Genomic DNA, 18,143 nt, shown 5'->3' on the forward strand with positions numbered 1-18,143 from the left:
CGTGATCACAGTGTCATGAGATCAAGCCCCACATGGGGCTCCATGTTCAGTGTGGAGTCTGCTTAAACTTTTTCTCCCTCTCCCTCTATCCCCTCCATCCCCACTCCCTCTCTTTTTCTCGCAAATAAATAACTCTTAAAAAAAATAGAATAGACATTCTTCCCATAAGGTTTTTCAAAACATACTAGATGCAACAAAATTAACTACTAGAAAGATAATAATCAGAGAGAGATTTTTAAAAAAAGAAACCTGATGCCATTCATTGACATCTTCATCTTGTTTTATTGGGATAAACCTAAGATTCTGTGGGCCACAAGAAGAATTCAAATACTATTGTCCTATAAGATTGCCATCACTCAAAAGCTTTTTTAGATGATATTGGTGGTTATTATCAATATGATATTTTGATATTACATAATAAAATATGATAACATTTGGAAAATCAGAGATAACTTAATGAACCAGTATTTCCCAAATGACTAATTCATGATGTCACAAAATTACGCATGGGTAAAAGATGCCTTAAAAGTACGTGTTGGAACAATAGATTTCAGTGTAAAAAAGATGAAAAATTTATTGATATAGTTTCAGATTCCACACTGCAATTAATCTTTAAAAACACTCAATTTTCAAGTTTTATGTAGCAAAGAAAAACGCCCACAATTATCTGAAAAGACTATGAAAATACTTCTCTTTTTTCCAAGTAAATATCTGAGTGAGGACAGAGTTTCTTCATATACTTTGACCAAAACAACATAGCATAATCCTAACATAAACATTCGACAGATGAAAAGCAGAAATGGAGATAAGAACTTAGCCATAAATAAGACACAAAAGACATCTGCAAAAATGTAAAACAATGTCATGCATCTAATTATTTTTGTTTTAGAAAATATGGTGATTTTCTATAATAACATGTTATGCTAACATGTTATGGTTTCATATCTAAATAAATTAATGTGCTTTAATGTTCTTATTTCTGATTTCTAATACTATATATAAACATTTAACTCACAAAGAAAGTCCTTTTGAAAGGTCCTCATTAATTTTTAAGAGTGGAAAGGGGTCAGAAGACTAAAGAGTGGGAGGACTGCTGACATTTTGCAGCCTTGTGAATTTGGAATTACTGCTATCATCCCCATTCTACAGGTAAAGAAACTAAAGTATAGAATAGTAATTGGCTCAAGGTTATACAGAAGATCTCAAGTGGCAGAAGTAAGAGTCCACCAGGCTTCCTGGCTTTGGGACCCAGGTCCTTCCTTCCTATACCATGCTGCTAAGGATCAGTCAAATAAATCAGCTGTAGTAGCCCCAAGGGTTAACTTCATCATCACACTCAATTTCCCCCATTCCCAGCCTTGCTCTCCTAGGATTACTGGAAAAGGTAGCATAACCCCTTCCGATATAAGAGCTCCGTGAGTGGGAAGCAGGTGGGTGATTGTCAAGGTCAGTATCACGCTGTGTACAGAGAGGGTTGGGAGAAGCAGTCAATTCTCACATATCATCCAAGCTGTCCTAGGTATTTGTCTAGATTCTCTCAGCTCTTAGACTTAGTATTTTCCAGTGAGGTTGATTTTGGAAACAGTGATCTGATCCCAAACCAGAAGCCCATCAGTTTCTTCCTCCCTGCCTCTAATTCTGTCCTATGCCACACGATAGACAAGGACCCAGGTAGCTCTTTATATTTAAACTCAAGTAAGTTAGGAAGCAATAAAATGAAATCTTCGGTTCCTCTGTCTCACGACTATATTTCAGGTGCACACACCATACAAGCATCTTGCAGGTGCTGGGGGCCTTAGAAACATATATGGTCTGGCGAGGAATGTGCTTGCTTTGCAGTGAGTTGAACCTAGGCCATTAGACAATAAATATTCCCCAGATGGCAGTGGTGATGGCAGTAAGGGTGACAAAAGGTGCCGAGGACCAACGTCCAGACTTGGGATTTACAAATGTTGGGTTTCTGACAACACAGTCTGAAGATTTTCTACATCAGGTTCCCAGCTGGGCCTCAGCCCCTCTGAGCCAGAATCTCTAGGAGCAGCATTCTGGCCAAGCAACATTGGGATTTTACATTTTTTCCCAGAACCAATAACCTCGTCTCTCCATGTCGTCTGTAGAGGCACCAACACGGGGCCTCGGCCCTCTCCTAGTTTAGTAAAATTTCAGTAGCAAGGCAGCCTGTAGGGATCCAGTTGTCTGAGCCTCTTCTTTCATTTACCTTCTGTTAGGTTTCCTTAGGAATTCTTGGGGTGGGAACTCCAAGCAGGCGTGACTGCAACCAGGTGTACGTTCTCTCTCCCTTAGGAGTTGGAGAGGAGACTGGGATGTGCTTCTGAGTGAATTAGGAATCTCATTCATCAATGTGGTTGGGGCTAGTGAGGAAAAAAAAGTTTCAGCAGATAGCAAGCTTGACTCAGAACTTTCTGAAATTCTTTTCAAAGTGTAGTTGGGCATTCTTGTTTCACTGGATCTTTGCTATAACATGACTCCCCTTGGCTCAGAGAGCAGGGTTACAGAGGCCTTCATTGGGCCCCAGCCAAGGAAGTCAGATTAGTGGAAGTACCAGAAGTACCGCATGAGGACACAGTATCACTGAGAACACGGGCCTGGAAAGCACATCTCAAGGGCAGTCCTAGTGCAGGGTTCCAAGCTACACCAGATTCGGACGTCCTTGACGAGATGAGGTGCTGAGCCTTGAGGGACCAGGTGACCACAAAGTGGGCTGAACGTTCTGGAATGCAAAGCAAAGCTCACACTGGCAGAACGGCGGCTGGCCTGGTATCTCCCAGCTCCTTATTGATGCTGCCCAGGAAAACCATGACTCCTTCCTTCCTCTGATGATGTCACCAATTAGGCATTTATAAAGCATGTGGCCCTGTGCAAAGGAACATGCACAGTGCTCCAGGGCGTAGAGTAGGAAATAAGTAAAACAATAATTTCTCTGCCCATGAAAGGTATTTATGTTCAATTAGAGGTCAGAAGTGTGGCTTCAAGGGAGAAAAATAAGTAAACATGAAATTAGCTATTAATGTGGTCCAAATAACATTAGTGTGGTTTAAGGAAAGGGACTCATAAAGGGAAAAAAATATTTTTAATGATGATCATACTTTAAAAGGGGATGGTTAAGACGAGCAATCTAAAAATTAATTCGTGGCTAATTTGCAGGCATAAAGCTGGCAAAGAGGGGTGTGTGTGCGCGTATGCGTGTGTACACATGTGCACGCACTCATGCACACGCCCAGAAACCAAGCCACATCCTTCTTCCCCTCTTTCCTCAGGGTCAGTTTCCTTACTACAGGTTTCTTTCTTCCACTTCCACTCTCTTTTTCTCACTCCACCTTCATTCTTCCCTTTCTCACGCCGGCTCAGGGGCTGGAGACTTGACTGGTGACAGAGATGGGAAAACAAATATTGTTTCTTCCTGACTCTGAATTCCTTCCCTGCTCTGCACCCCTCTGCTCCTTCTACCTCTTACCTAGCCAAATCTTACCCTCACATTTTGCTCCAACGGTTTGGGATTATTTCCCAGTGTGTGGTAAGGAGAATTCTGGTGCCAGCAATTCCATGCCATTTTTGGATCCGAATACGTTGGCAGCCAAAGAAACGCAGGCCAATACAATCAAACCTTCCAGGGAGCCAGCCACTCTTGGATCACTCTGCGGCTGGCTCCACCTCACTCTTCACCCCTCACTCTTGTTTCCCTCTTCATTACAACAACGAGCAAATTACACTAGGATCACAAGCACGGGCCTGGCAAACGGTGTTGAGGCCCCTGTCGCTCTTTCTTCTCTGAAACTTTTGCTTCTCCCCAGGACCTCCTTGGCTGGGAAGGATATGGTTGTTCTCCTGCGAATAAGAGTGCGAGGCAGGGCCCAGGGTGACCCAGTCTCCACTGTGGGGATTAAAGGGTCTTCTCATCCCTTGGTCCCCTATCCCAGGACCTCGCTTGGAGTCTCTGTTCCTGTCAATTAATGTTTATCTGGCCGTTGTTGGGTGTGGGTTCTAATGAGGAGTCACAGGAAAAAGAAGTCCACCTCTCCCAAACCTCGCCAACTTCCCGGAGTATCTGACAAGTTGTGAAATGTCAGTGGTGATTATGTCACTGTTGTTATGGTCAAGGTAGGTAGGTCCATCTGGCCATGTTCACTGGTATTAACAGTGTCAAGGGTTAGTCCCCAAAAGGCCAGCATCCTTTGTATAAAGAAAAATGTTCTGTGCAGCCCAAATTCCCCCTGTCCTCGGTCAAGGGCTGCAGTGTGGCCTCGGTCTGATCATAGCAGAGTGTAGGCTGGTTTAGGTCACGTTCACCCTGGAAGACAGGGAGGTGGGCAACTTCAAAGGGAACATCCCACTGAAGGCTACCAGTGACTGCAGGAGCAAATAAAAGTGAGTATATTAGCATCATAACTGTTTCTTCCTCTTCTCTGTCCAAGCCCCAGCTGGCCTTTTCACCCACAGATGAGACCTACCTCAGTGTTACCCCAATCCCTTGGGCAAATGAGCCTTTGTTAATATTCTTGCCTCCCCTCCTTACTTAAATAAGACTAGAGACAATGAGTTGCTCCCACACATACCTACACACAAGCTGTGGGACCTTGGGCAGGTTATTCATCTTCTCTGAGCCCCAGGCTCCTCATCTGCAGAGTAACAGAATGAAAATATTTCCCCTGTAGCCCTATAATGTGACAATCAAATTAGATAAAGCATGCAAAAGTGCTACGTCAACTGTAAATTGACATGAAACCGCCATCATTGTTTCTCAAGGAAACTCCTGCTCCAGAAGAGAAAAGAAGCTCTTTTCAAATACTTCCTGCTGGTGGTAAAATCTGCCTTCTGCAATTCATGGAAATCAGACCAGCTGGAAGGAGGGCATAGGTGGTGTTTCTAGCCCAGATGTGTGCATAATAATTATAATTATATGATAAGAACCTACTGAATTAGTCATGAGGAGTGGGCTACATGTTTCCCCCACTATTCAAAAGTGGAATGTTCCTATGACATCTCTGGTAAGCCAAGATGGCATAAAATGAAGAAACAATTACTGTTAATTTAGGAGGAAAATTTTTTTAGTGCCAAGATCTAAAACATAACCTCTCTTTCTGACAGCCTTTCTGATATCCTAGGATAGAGTTTGCTAACAGATGCACAAAATAAACAGAGATCAAGCACAGTTCCAAGCTCTAGCCTCCTGATGCTGAGACACTAAGTGTGGTTCCCAGGGAAGAAGCTTGTCAGAGACATTCTTATTGCTAGGGGGGTGCTGCCCCTATAAGGACCCACCGCAAAGCAAATGCTCAGTGCTATTTTTGCTTTTCATCACAAAAAGTGCAAATCATCTTTGGATTTCTTTCAATTAACAAAAACAGGTACAGCACTAATGTAGGGCTTTCACGAAAGCAAAGTGGTGTAATGCGAACCTTTGAAAAGTAAGGGATACCTGTACATACCTTCTTAAACTCCTTGGGTAATTCTGAGAAGTAGCCTAGTAGAGAAGCCCTGGGCCAGTCCTTACTCTCCAACATCCCTCAGCCTAGGGCAGGGTTTCTCCAACTTTTCTGATAAGAATTACCTGGCATACCTGCTGAAAATATGAATTGCCATACTCCATTCCAGACGCTCTGGATTAAATCTTGCAGAAAGAAGCCTAAAAAGTAGGTGAATTTAATGAAGTTGGGAAACAGCCTCAGTCTCAGATGTTTAACATGTATAAGAACTGACTGAAGACTTGGTTTTTAAGAAATGAAGATGGCCAGGCATGACCACTTGAACTGAAGAAACTCTACTGGGAAAATATGGGATTTTCACTGTTAACTAGCACTCTCAGTTGTTCCTCAAGTCTGCTACTCCATGGAAAATGTTATCCCACATCTGTAGAATGACCTCAGAGCGTGGAGGATAAGTCCTAGGTAATGCCGCCATCCCCAGCTCCTATGGACACTCTTGTTCTAACTTCTTGGTGGCTGTGGAGAAGGGCTGACTCATTCTGAGAATGGACGATCCTAAATTCTCCAAGTCTTGGCAGTGAAATCTCTAAAGTGGACCACATGGCATGAGGTGCTAAGACAAGCCAAGGAAGGCTAGCATCCAGAGAAGCTGTATTCCAAATGCTTCTCCTGGGGCTCCATTCCATTAAGCCATGAGCCAACTCACCTATGCCACTGCCCCAAGGAAAAGATTTTTGCCCTGGCACTATGAGCATCCAGTAGGGTCCATCCATTGTCTACACAGCTGGAAAGCTAGGCAAGTTTTCCTCCAGCATCTGTATTCTTCGCTCCCTCCCTGCCACAAGCTTGGACCCTATGCCAGTGGGACCTGCAGACTCACCACCCAGAGCCCCTGATGGACTAGGACCCATCAGGGCACATGATGTAGTCCCTGTTCAAGTACATTTGTGTCCCCAAGCAAGGAGCTATCAGTTATAGAAAATGTGAAGGATAAGGGTATTTTCTTCCTTTCCCTAAATTCCTATCAGCACATGAATGAGAATTTCTGCTCTCTCCAATATACTTAAGCAAAAGCTTCTCCTTTCTTGTCACCTCTTCTTGGCTTTTCCTAAGTGATAACAGAGAATCAGTTAACAGTGTAGGAAGAGAGGTTTTTGTTGGGCCTCTTACCCTCAGCTGGAGGCATCTAGCCAATGGATAGCTTCACCCCTGCTCTTCTACCTCCTGAAGGTGCCATGGTTTGTCTCTTCAATGATATGAATCTTCAGGTATGGATCCAGAAAATCAGTAGGGGAAAGTTTGCTTCAAAGTACAAGAGAGAGAGGGGTGCCTGGTTAAGTCTCTTTCTTCTTCTCAGGTAACAATCCCAGGGTCCTGGCATTGAGCCCCGCATTGGGCTCTCTGCTCAGCAGGAAGCCTGCTTTCCCCTCTCTCTGCCTGCCTCTCTGCCTACTTGTGATCTCTGTCAAATAAATAAATAAAATCTTTGAAAGAAAAAAAAAAAGTGCAAGAGAGCCTAGCAATTCACTATTTGTCCCTAAAAGATGATGAGGTGATCTTATCTCTGCACACCTACTTCCCATCTGATTTAATATCTCTTTTGAAACCAGTATCAGCTAAAAGCAGTGAGACTAACACAAAAAATGGGTCATTGGATAAGACACTGATGGACAGACTGACTGACTGGCTGGCTGACCAACCAGACAGGCTCCCAACTGAACCCACATCCCACCTGTATTGACTTCTACAGTTGATTTTTCATAGTCACCAAATTAAGATTTTTAAAAATGGAGGTAAGTGACTTTTGACAAAATCTGCAGATGGAATAGAGCTGCCTACTATCTTCCGCTCCCAAAACACCCCTAAAAATGCCAGGAGAGGGTTATTTTTTTCTTAAGACATAAATCTAAAAGGCCAGTAGTCCATGAAAGCAGGAACTAAGAGCAAAATGTTGGGGGAAAAAAAGTAAGTAGTGTATTCCCTAAACCAGAAAGCTAAGAAACAATTTGATTTGTACCAAAGAATCCTTGAAAATTTTAGAAGTTACCCAGCAGGTACCTCTAGAAAGAGGGGCTGAACAAGGTAGCTAAAATAAACAGGATTGGTTGAAAGTCTACATTTTAGAGTCAGACCCCCAAAGCCCCTCCCCAGACAGGCATGTTATACAATTTGCTGCTTTTCTCCTAACTGATCTTATAGACCTCTGTGTCCTTTCAAATTGTATGCATTTCTTCCTTTTATTTATTTTTTTAATGAAAGGAGAGAGAGAAAGTAGGAAGGAGGGATTTTCTATTAACGAGCATGTCGAGACCCAATTTGCTGCTCTTCCTCTCCTCTCTGAATCTAGCCTTTTAAAGTCCAGCATACACAGTCAGCTCAAGATCCCAAATGAACTTTGACATACCTGAGGAAATTTCATGGTGAGGACAGTTGAACACCATGGTGCATTACTCAGTAGCTTGGCTTCTGTTTAAACATTTAAGCAAGTCCATCCAAGCTTTCCCTGTTTTCCTTCTTCCTGCCAGGCATAAGGCCTCGACCCTCCAGGAGACTGTCCTGCTGGCCAGCATACCTGACTTCCCTGCCTATAGCAAAGGATGAGGTCATTCCTCTAGCCCCTCCATGGTCCTGAAGAAGTCTCTGTCCCACCCTGGCCCAGGTCTCCCTGTTGAAATTGAAGTAAGCCAAGTCATAGTCCTCACCACCTACATGCTAGAAGCCCATTTCCCGTCATTTCTGTTTTGCTCTTATCAAGGCTCCCCTTGCCTCGGGTCCACCCAATATCTCTACATTGTCAGAAAACTCATTCTGAATTAAATACACACTCATTCTTTCTAGGCATTTTCCCTCTGCAAATTGGCTTCTTCCTGGCTCTGCCTCAGGCCAGTCTTAGCATAGTAGGTCCTGTTTGGGACTCTTCCGCTCCAAAGCTCTCAAGGGTCTCCATTTTCAAGATAATGATCTTGATCAAGATAATAAGGGGCACCTGAGTACTCAGTCAGTTGAGTATCTAACTCTTGATCTCAAGGGTCGTGAGTTCAAGCCCTATGCTGGGTTCTAACTGGGCATGGAGCCAACTTAAAAAAAAAAAAGATAATGATAATGATCTCTGGCTCTGGGAAGACTTGTGGACTAAAATTATGGCTTTTGATACTCTAAAGATCCTGTCTTGTTTACATTTTGATGCATAAACCTCTGGCAGCCTGCCTAAATCCTAGTCACCATCTTTGGGAGAAGAGGAATTTCTAAACAGGTTCTAGAAACACAGTTTCTTGAAATAGGTACTTTGTGGTCATTTTGCTTAAGGACTCTAATATAACAGGGAAATCCTGGATTTTAGTCTCACATCCAGGACTCTGTACTCTTACCAGAGCACCTATAAAATGTGTTAAAGATCACTAACCTACACCTACTTTTCTTATCCTTAGCGCCAGAGATGGTTTTTTGCAGCATCGTGTGGTCATTAAGACTGCACTCTGGGGCACTGAATTCTGGCTCAGCTATGTGACCTTAAGCATATTACTTAACTTCTCAATTTACTCACTGGGGATATTAATAGTACTTGTGCAGTTTTCTATTAGTTAATACATGTATATACTTAGAATGATGCCTGGCGTATACTAAGTGCTCAATAAATGCTGTTATCACTGGCCCATCTTGCCCTTCAAGGAAGACACAGCCCACCCCCAAGTTACCCTCTCCTTCCTCTGCTGACCCCTACGACTGGTGTCACTGTCAATGTGTTCATCACTCTACAGTGTCCCCTAGTGGTCAGTGGCTTCCTGAAGACAGGAGCTGTATCTTAATCTTTATATTCCCCCAGTATCTGGTGCAGAGCTCTGCATTTTCTAATTATGTAATAAGTGTTTTTAAAATCTTTTTTTTTAAGATTTATTTATTTATTTATTTATTCATTTATTTGAGAGAGACCGAGAGAGCGTGAGACTGGGGGAAGGGCAGGGAGAGAATCTTCAAAAAACTCCCCACAGAGCACCAAGCCAGACTCCAGGCTGGATCTCAAGACCCATGAGATCATGACCTGAGACAAAACCAAGGAGCAGACACTTAACTGCCTGAGCCACCCAGGCGCCCCATGTGCAATGAATATCTTTTAGAGAAGAGAGAAGAGCAGACAGTTCTGAACTACTCAACAGAATGTTTGACTCATTTTCAGAGACTTAAGAGGTTTTCCCTCTGCCACATGTTCTGTGGCACCTAGAAAATCTCCTCATATGGTTTTAACTTCTTTTCCATCTCTATGGAAGAATAGTGAAACATCTGCTGAGAAGAGGCTGGAAGAGGAAGAGAGGGAGGGAACAGAATCAGTGTGACTGCTCCAATCAGCAAAGCAGCCAGTTCCATTGCTTTGTGCTCTATGACCTTACCGAGATGTCATTTTTCTAGACTTTCCCAGCAAGAGTACCCTGTCTTCCCCCAAACTTCCCTTAGCATTGTTGTACCACCCCAGAGTCTGTTGATCACAGTTTTGTTTACAAATACTATGGCAACCCCAGAAGCTCTGGTAGATCCAAAATATCTTGCCAGCAAATAAAGCACAAGGAGGGAGCCATCACAGCCCTCTGGACTCTCAGCCTCACTGATAGGGTTTTAAAGACATCTGTTTTATGTTCCTGAGTATGCATTGTACCACAACTTTCAGGGCATTTTTCTCCTTCAAAGGGGACATGTCCTAAGGGACATTTTAAAAAACCCATTCCTCTTGCCAATAACTGCATTAGAGTTTAGCTCCAGAGCCCCACAGAGAGGATTATCAACTTTCTTTTTGATGTTCAAATTAGTAGTGGGACAGTACAACAAATGTGAATTTTTTTTAATGTGTCCATATCCCTTTCCCTTTACCTGCTTAGCTTGTTTACAGATCCTGATAAAAGGAGTCAAGTACATGAAGTTTGTTGGGGAGGTGATCCCAGTAACAATGGAAAAAGAAATAGGAGATGAAACAGGAGAAAGAAGGCAACAAATAAACAGTGCCAGACAGAGCTCCCTTCTGCTGTAAGTAACTGGAGCGAAACTCCATTTGGGAACACGAAGAGTCAGTTAGGGGGCGCCTGGGTGGCTCAGTGGGTTAAAGCCTCTGCCTTCAGCTCAAGTCATGATCCCAGGGTTCTGGGATCGAGCCCCGCATCGGGCTCTCTGCTCCGTGGAAAGCCTGCTTCCTCCTCTCTGCCTGCCTCTCTGCCTACTTGTGATCTCTCTCTGTCAAATAAATAAAATAAAATGTTTAAAAAAAAAAGTCAGTTAGGACATATGCTTTGAAGTTACCAAACCCAAGAGGGGAGGGAGCTGAAGATTCATTCATACACCAGTTTTCATGGGTCATGGTTGTTGACTGCTGTGTGGAGGAGATGAAACAAAGCCTCAGGCACTTCTCACCTACTGAAAAAAAAAAGCCTTAGGGTGTTAGAAGTCTGGCACTGCAGTGATAAGGCCAGAGGGGACAAGGACAGCAGTAATCCCTAGAGGACCCTCCTTAGCCCTATGCCCAAGGTTGGAGATTCTCCCCCTTTGTATTTGTATATTTTCATCTTTCTTAGCCTAAACAGAATGGCTAGTGGTGACGTGCACATGAGATTTGTCTTTGGCAGCAGTTCCTTTCCCACTAATTGAGGGTCACACCTGATTATATGTGCAGTACCCACATAAGATTAGAAAGAGGATTAGATCTCACTACCTGTCCACACCACATATTTCCACTCTTCATCTCAAAGTTCTTCCCATAGTTGGTTATGGCTATATCGCCCTGCCAAGTCCTCCCTTCTCCATGCCAAATATCCTCAGATTCCTTAATAAGTTTGTTAGAGTAACACCACCTGGTGTTTGAATAATGCTTTACTTATGAGCCACAGAACATGGTTACACCATAGCTGCCACTCATTTGGAGTCCTCTCATACCTTCCTCAACAACTCCATGTCTGCCACTTTCTGTAAGTTTGGATCTTGTTGGTATAAGGAAACATAGTCAAATTGCCTGTAGACTAGGTATAACGTGCTCTATATGACTGTCAAAACGGTAAAAATCTGGTATGTATGGAGGTAAGCAAGCAAGCAAACAAACTGGCCTTACACAATTTCATGGATGCTGGCAGAAGATACAAGATTCCAGGGTCAGAGACAAGACTTTACAGCTCATGGCACAGCAAACAGCATAAACATCAGAATATTGGTGCCAGTTCCTCAAGCCCAAATTCCCACAAGGCAATGAGAAGAGAACCAAGTGACACCCCCACACACAGGGAGTTGTTTTATAGGAAAGTTTATAGAACCTGAATCTTTTATAATGGCCAAAAAGGAAACAAAGCAAAAAGCCTGACCTTGGCTCTAGTGGGAGAAATCTTTTTTATACCAGGTTTATAGGCAAGCTTGTCTTTTGTTCTAGAAGGTTCTATCTCTATCTTCCAAGACACTTGCTATATAAAAATCTTTGAGAAGATAGTCTAAAACAAAGGTCAGAAATGCAGAAACATGAGAGTTGGATAATTGTCTCTCAATATTTACATAATAGGTGGATAAATGTAGATGAGTACATCAATTCTTATAAAGAGTACTCTAGTTTCCAATTGACTTCCATTCTCATTTCAGAGGCACTTCATTGGCATTTTGGGAAATGATATCTTTTATTTTAGCTCTCATGTTCTAGCCACCCAATTGTCTGTCAAATCCCTTAATGAAAGAAATACATAAACACTTAAAATAGTGGAGTTCCTACTTAAATAAACACTGAGTTTAAAAAAAAAATTAAGTGAAGTGTTGCAGAACTTCTACCATGAACTGAAATGAAATGTCATGAACCAAATTACTCTCCCAGCTGAAACAACTAAAAAGCCAGATAAAATGATGACACAGTGGTTTTCAAGACATTGAACAGCAGGTAATAAAACACAGTGAACACTAAAAGAGGAGAAAAAATTAAAATGAATCTGCAATTGTCCCACCTTACTGCATAGAGTTCTCAGGATGTGGAAGAAGAAAGAAAAATTAGCTGGAACCAGCATCACCGCTGAGTTGAAGAGACATAGCTGAGAGTCTGAGGAGATCAAAATGGGTAGAGTTTGCATAGGAGAATACTGGAAAGAACAGGGCTTAATGAGGAGCTCTTGAGATCAGCAGGTAACCCATCATAAGTCTTTGACTGAGTACTGAACAACATTTATGTATCAGGAAATTACCTGAGGCCCGCCGAGGGTGGTGGGGATACCCAATGAGATTAGACCAAAGGTCATACATTGCCAAAAAAACAGTCCCTGGTTCCACAAACCAGAGAAGAAAACCTCACAGTTCAGGGCTATTAGCACATATTTAAGTTTTACCTTCATAATGGGTGAAAATTAGTCCTAGACTAAAAGCTTTCTGGTCCTGTCTAACAAAATCTAAAAGCAAGACCCAAAAGAATCATCCTGTTAGATTAGTAAGCTTAGTGATACCATAACAAAAGTATTCAAAATGAAAAACAGAAGAGACTGAAGAGAAAGATGAAGAGAGCATCAGTGAGATCCAGGCCAACTTCAAGTGGTCTGTTACATAGGTAATTGGAGTTCCTGAAGTAGGAAGAGGAGATAATAATAATAATTAATAGAAATAATGGTCAGGAATTTAATGAAAACTATAAACTCACAGCTCTAAGACATTCAGCAAAAATCCAATATTAGAAACATGAAGAAAACTGAAGTACTTCATAATGAGATTGCATTAATAAAGAGATTCCAGTGATAAAGAGAAAATCTTAAAAACACACAGGAAGGTTATTATGTGGCCTATTATTAAGGTTATAATATGCAAAAAAAAGAAAAGAAAAGAAAGATAATTTACCACATAATTATAGCACACTCCCAGTGAAAAGAATGCAAGTTAGAAGGGACTAGAGCACATATTCAAAGTACTGAAATGGAATTCTATATCCAACAAAAATATCTTTTTAAAAATATGAAATAATTAGGGTTCCTGGGTAGCTCAGTCAGTTAAGCGTCTGACTTGTGATTTTGGCTGAGGTCATGATCTCATGGGTAGTGGAATTGAGCCCCCATCTGGGCTCCTCACTCAGTGCAGAGTCTGCTTGGGATTCTCTGCCTCTATCTTTGCCCCTCCCCCTGCTCTTGCACTCTCTCTAAAGTAAATAAAATCTTTTTTTAAAAAAATGTGAAATAATTGGTTTTTTAGAGATATAAAAGCTGAAAGAGGACATTACCAGCAGGCCACAACTATAAGAAATATCAAATAAAGTAACTCAGGCAGATAGAAAATTTTATCAGATAGAAATCTGGATATATACATGGAGTTAAACAGCACCAGAAAGTATAACTATATATATAAATCAGATGTTTTCCTTATTGTTTAAATCTTTTGGAATGACAATTGACTTTAAAAAAAAACATTGTGAAGCTTATAATGTATATAAAAATAGAATGTAAATAATAATAGCACAGAGGTTAAGAGGAAAAAATGAAAGTATATCATAATAAGGTTCTAATATCATATTTGAAATTATATATCACATAAGCATATATTGTGATAAGTTAAAGATGTTTACTATAAAACATAAAGCAACCACTAAAAAATACAACAGAGTTACAGCAATTATCCAAAAACAGAGATGAAATGGAATCATCAAAAATACTTAATCCAAAAGAAGAGCATGATATGGTCTGAATTATCCCTTCATACTTCATATGTTGAAATCCTAACGTCCAAGTTGATGGCATTGGGAGTTGGGCCTTTGAGATGCTTAGATCATGGTGACAGAGCCTTCATGAATGGGATTGGTGCCCTTAGAAAAGAGACTTTTGAGATATCCCCATCTACTTCTATTGGGTAAGGACACAAACAGAAGTCTGCAACTGAGAAAAGTGCTTTCACCCAATCATGCAAGTACCCTATTTTGGACTTCTAGTCTCCAGAATCACTGGAAGTAAATTTCTATTATTTTTAAGCCACTCAGTCTGTGGCATTTTTTTTTTTAAGATTTTATTTACTTATTTATTTGACAGACAGAGATCACAAGTAGGCAGAGAGTCAGGCAGAGTGAGAGAGGGGGAAGCAAGTCCCCCACCAAGCAGGGAGCCCGATGCAGGGCTTGATCCCAGGACCCAAGCCGAAGGCAGAGGCTTTAGCCCACTGAGCCACCCAGGCACCCCGGTCTATGGCATTTTATTATAGCAGACTAAAGGCACAAAAGAAGATAAAGAGAACAAAGGACAGATGAGACAAAGAGCAAACACAAAGCAAAGGGAAGATTTAAATTCACCTTTATCAATAGTCATATTAAACATGAATAGCCTAAACACTGTAATTAAAAGGATTTTTAAAAAAGAACTTGCTTCCATAAACACTTTAAATATAAGAAACTAACAGGTTAAAAGGAAAAAAATGGTTTGGTAGGCTAAAAAATAGTCCCCTGAAAGATATCCACACCCTAATCCCTGGAACCTATGAACACATTACCTTATATGGCAAAAGGGATCTCACTCATGTCATTAAGGATCTTGAGATGACAAAATTTCCATGTGGACCTACTGTAATCATGAGAGTCCTTATAAGAGAGAGACAGGAAGGTGTCTTTATAAGAGAAAGCCATGTGACAGTGGAAACAGAGATAAGATAATGACACTATGCTGTTGGCTATAAAGATGGAAGAAGAAGCCATGAGCCAAGGCTTCTAGAAACTAGAAAAGGCAAGGAAATGGATTCTTTCCTAGAGCCTCCAGAAGGAACCAACCCTGATGACACCTTGTCTTCAACCTAAGGAGACCAATTTTGGACTTCAAACCCAGAACTATAAAATAACAAATTGGTGTTGTTTAAAGTCACTAAGTTTGTAGTCACTTATTACAGCAGCAATAGGAAACTAATATAGATGGGGAAAGATGTGCCATGTTTACACTAATCAGAATAAAACTAGAGTGACTCTTTTAATATTAGACAGATTTTAGAGTAAAGAATATTGCCAGGGATAGAGAAGCTCATTATGTCATAATAAAGGAATCTGTCAATTCTTCTGGAGGACAAAATAATTCCAAAAATGTTCGTATCTAATAACAGAACTTCAAAAATGCATGAAACACAATTTGATGGAACTTTAGAACAAATTTTTCAAATCTATAGCTATAATTACAGATTTTAATATCTATCTCTCAGAAATATCCTTCTCTTAATAATTCTACTAGAAAAAGTAGACAGAAAATCAGTTAAGATACAGACATCTTGAACAACACTGTCAGCTTGACCTAACATTTCTAGAACATTCCACACAACAGTATACATATTCTTTTCATTTGCACACGGACCATTGACCACATTCTGAGCAATAAAATCTGTGTCAGTTTAAGAGGATTCATGTCATACAAAGCATTTCTGACCACAGTGAAATTAAATTCTAAACCAATAACAGCAAGATACTTGGAAAATGCCCAAATATTTGGAAACTAAGTAATATAGGTTTTTGACAGTTTTATTTAGGTATAATTGACACAAAATTGTGTATATTTAAGGTATGTAAGTAATAAACTTTTAAATAACTTAATGGATCAAAAAAGAAATGAAGGAGAAATTAGAAAGTATTTTAAAATGAAAAAAGAAAGAAAGAAAGAAAAACAATATCAAAATATGCGGGATGTAGCTATAGCCGTCCATAGAGATAAATATACAGTTGTAACTACCTGTATTAGAAAGAAAAAAGTTCTCAAATCAATGACTTCAACTTCCACTCTAAAAATTTTAAAAAAGAAAAAAAAATTATACCAAAGAATTAAAGTAAAGTAGAAAGAAGGAAGGAATAAATATCAGAGCAAAAATTAATGACCAAATACCGGAAAAATAATAGAGAAATCAATAAACCAAAAGCTGCTTGTTTGAGGGTATCAATAAAATTGAGGAACCTTTAAACAGAATCATCAGAAGAAAAAGACAGAGAAAACAAAAATTAATAACATTAGAAATGACAGAGGTGACTACCTCAAAAAAGGTACTATCTACAGATAGTAAAAGAATCATAAGGAACTATTATGAGCAGCTTTATGCCAATCAATTTAACAATTTTTAAATAGACCAATTCTTTGAAAGGTACAAACTAACAAGGTTCACTCAGCGTGGTTCTTTTTCATGGCACCTCAGAAGTGGTCGGCTGCTTCAGGGTGAAGCTGAACATCTCTTTCCCAGCTACTGGCTGCCAGAAACTCATTGAAGGGGACAATAAATGCAAATTTATGAGAAGGATATGACCACAGAAGTGGGTGCTGATGCTCTGGACGAAGAATGGAAGGATTGTGTGGTCCCAGTCAGTGGTGGGAATGACAGACAAGGTTTCCGCGTAAAGCAGGGTGTCTTAACCCATGGCTATGTCTGCCCGCTACCATGTAAGGGACATTCCTGTTACAGACCAAGGAAGACTGAAGAAAGAAAGCACAAATCTATTCCAGGTTGCACTGTGGATGTTGATCTTAGTGTTCTCAACTTGGTTATTGTTAATTAAAAAAAAAGAGAGAGAGAAAGAAGGATATTTCTGGACGCACTGATATTACTATGCCCTTGCCGCCTGGGACTCAAAAGAGCTAGAAGAATCCGCAAACGTTCGTACCTCTCTAAAGAAGATAATGCCCACCAGTAGGTAGTGAGAAAGCCCCTGAACAAAGACAGTAAGAAACCAAGAACCAGAGCAATCAAGATTCAAAATCGTGTTACTCCCGGAGTCACACGACACAAATGTCAGCATATTGCCCTAATGAAATAGCATATTAAGAAAAATAAGGAGGAGGCTGCAAAATATGCTATACTTTTGGCCAAGAGACTGAAGAAAGCCAAAGAAAAACACCAGGAACAGATTGCCCAGAGAAGGAGGCTGTTCATTCTGGGAGCGTCTACCTCGAGGTGTGAATCCAATCAAAAATGAGATTTTCTAAGAGAAACAAAAAATTAACATAAGATTAATTAATCTAAGATTAGATGTAAAAAAATCAGTCAGCATAAATAAATCTCAAAATAGAGTAAAAGGAGCCAGACAAAAAAGAGTATACATGTGTGATTCCATTTATATAAATTTCTAGAAGGTGAAGACAACTCTAATAGGAAAGAAAGCAGATCTGTGGTTGCCTAGTGTGTGGGAGCATGTGACCAGGGGCCAGGAAGAGGAGAGAGGGGTGGGTTAGGAAGGGGCAAGAGGAAAGTCTCGGACGTGAGTGATGATTACGCCCACTAGCTTGATTATGGTGATGAGTTCATGGGTATATACATATGTCTAGACTTATCAAATTGTATACTTTAAGTATGTAAGTTTCTTTTCTGTCAATCAGTAAACCACATTTATCAACGAAATGGAGTTTGGGGTGGTTTGGGTTTTTTTTTTGTTTGTTTTGGGTTTTTGTTGTTGTTGTTGTTGTTGTTGTTGTTTCAATTTGAAAGATCGTTTCTATAAATCTCCATTCGGTCTGCCTGCTTTTAAAGTTTGAATTTGAAGGACCATCCAGCTATATTCAAAGGGACCCACGTGAGACACAGAGGCATGTGCTACTCTATGCACATCTGCGTGCAACATGCAGAATTCCGCTCTGAAGACAGAACAGGGAGAGAAGCTGGAAGGGCGGAGGGTATGGGCAGCAAGGCTTGCTGGAACTACCAACAGAGCTACCAACACCAAAAAACTGCTTCATTTGCCCACCGTCTCGGCAGGCAATACACAGGGTACAAAGTTAG

General features: G+C 40.7%; 1 pseudogene; it reads left to right on the top strand.

The window, feature by feature from the left end:
* Positions 1-17,343, top strand: part of LOC125101125 (40S ribosomal protein S6-like) — a 28,036-nt pseudogene extending 10,693 nt beyond the window's left edge.
* The last annotated feature ends 800 nt before the right edge of the window (positions 17,344-18,143 follow it).

This window comes from Lutra lutra, chromosome 5 (assembly GCF_902655055.1).
Source record: "Lutra lutra chromosome 5, mLutLut1.2, whole genome shotgun sequence".
Lineage (NCBI taxonomy): Eukaryota > Metazoa > Chordata > Mammalia > Carnivora > Mustelidae > Lutra > Lutra lutra.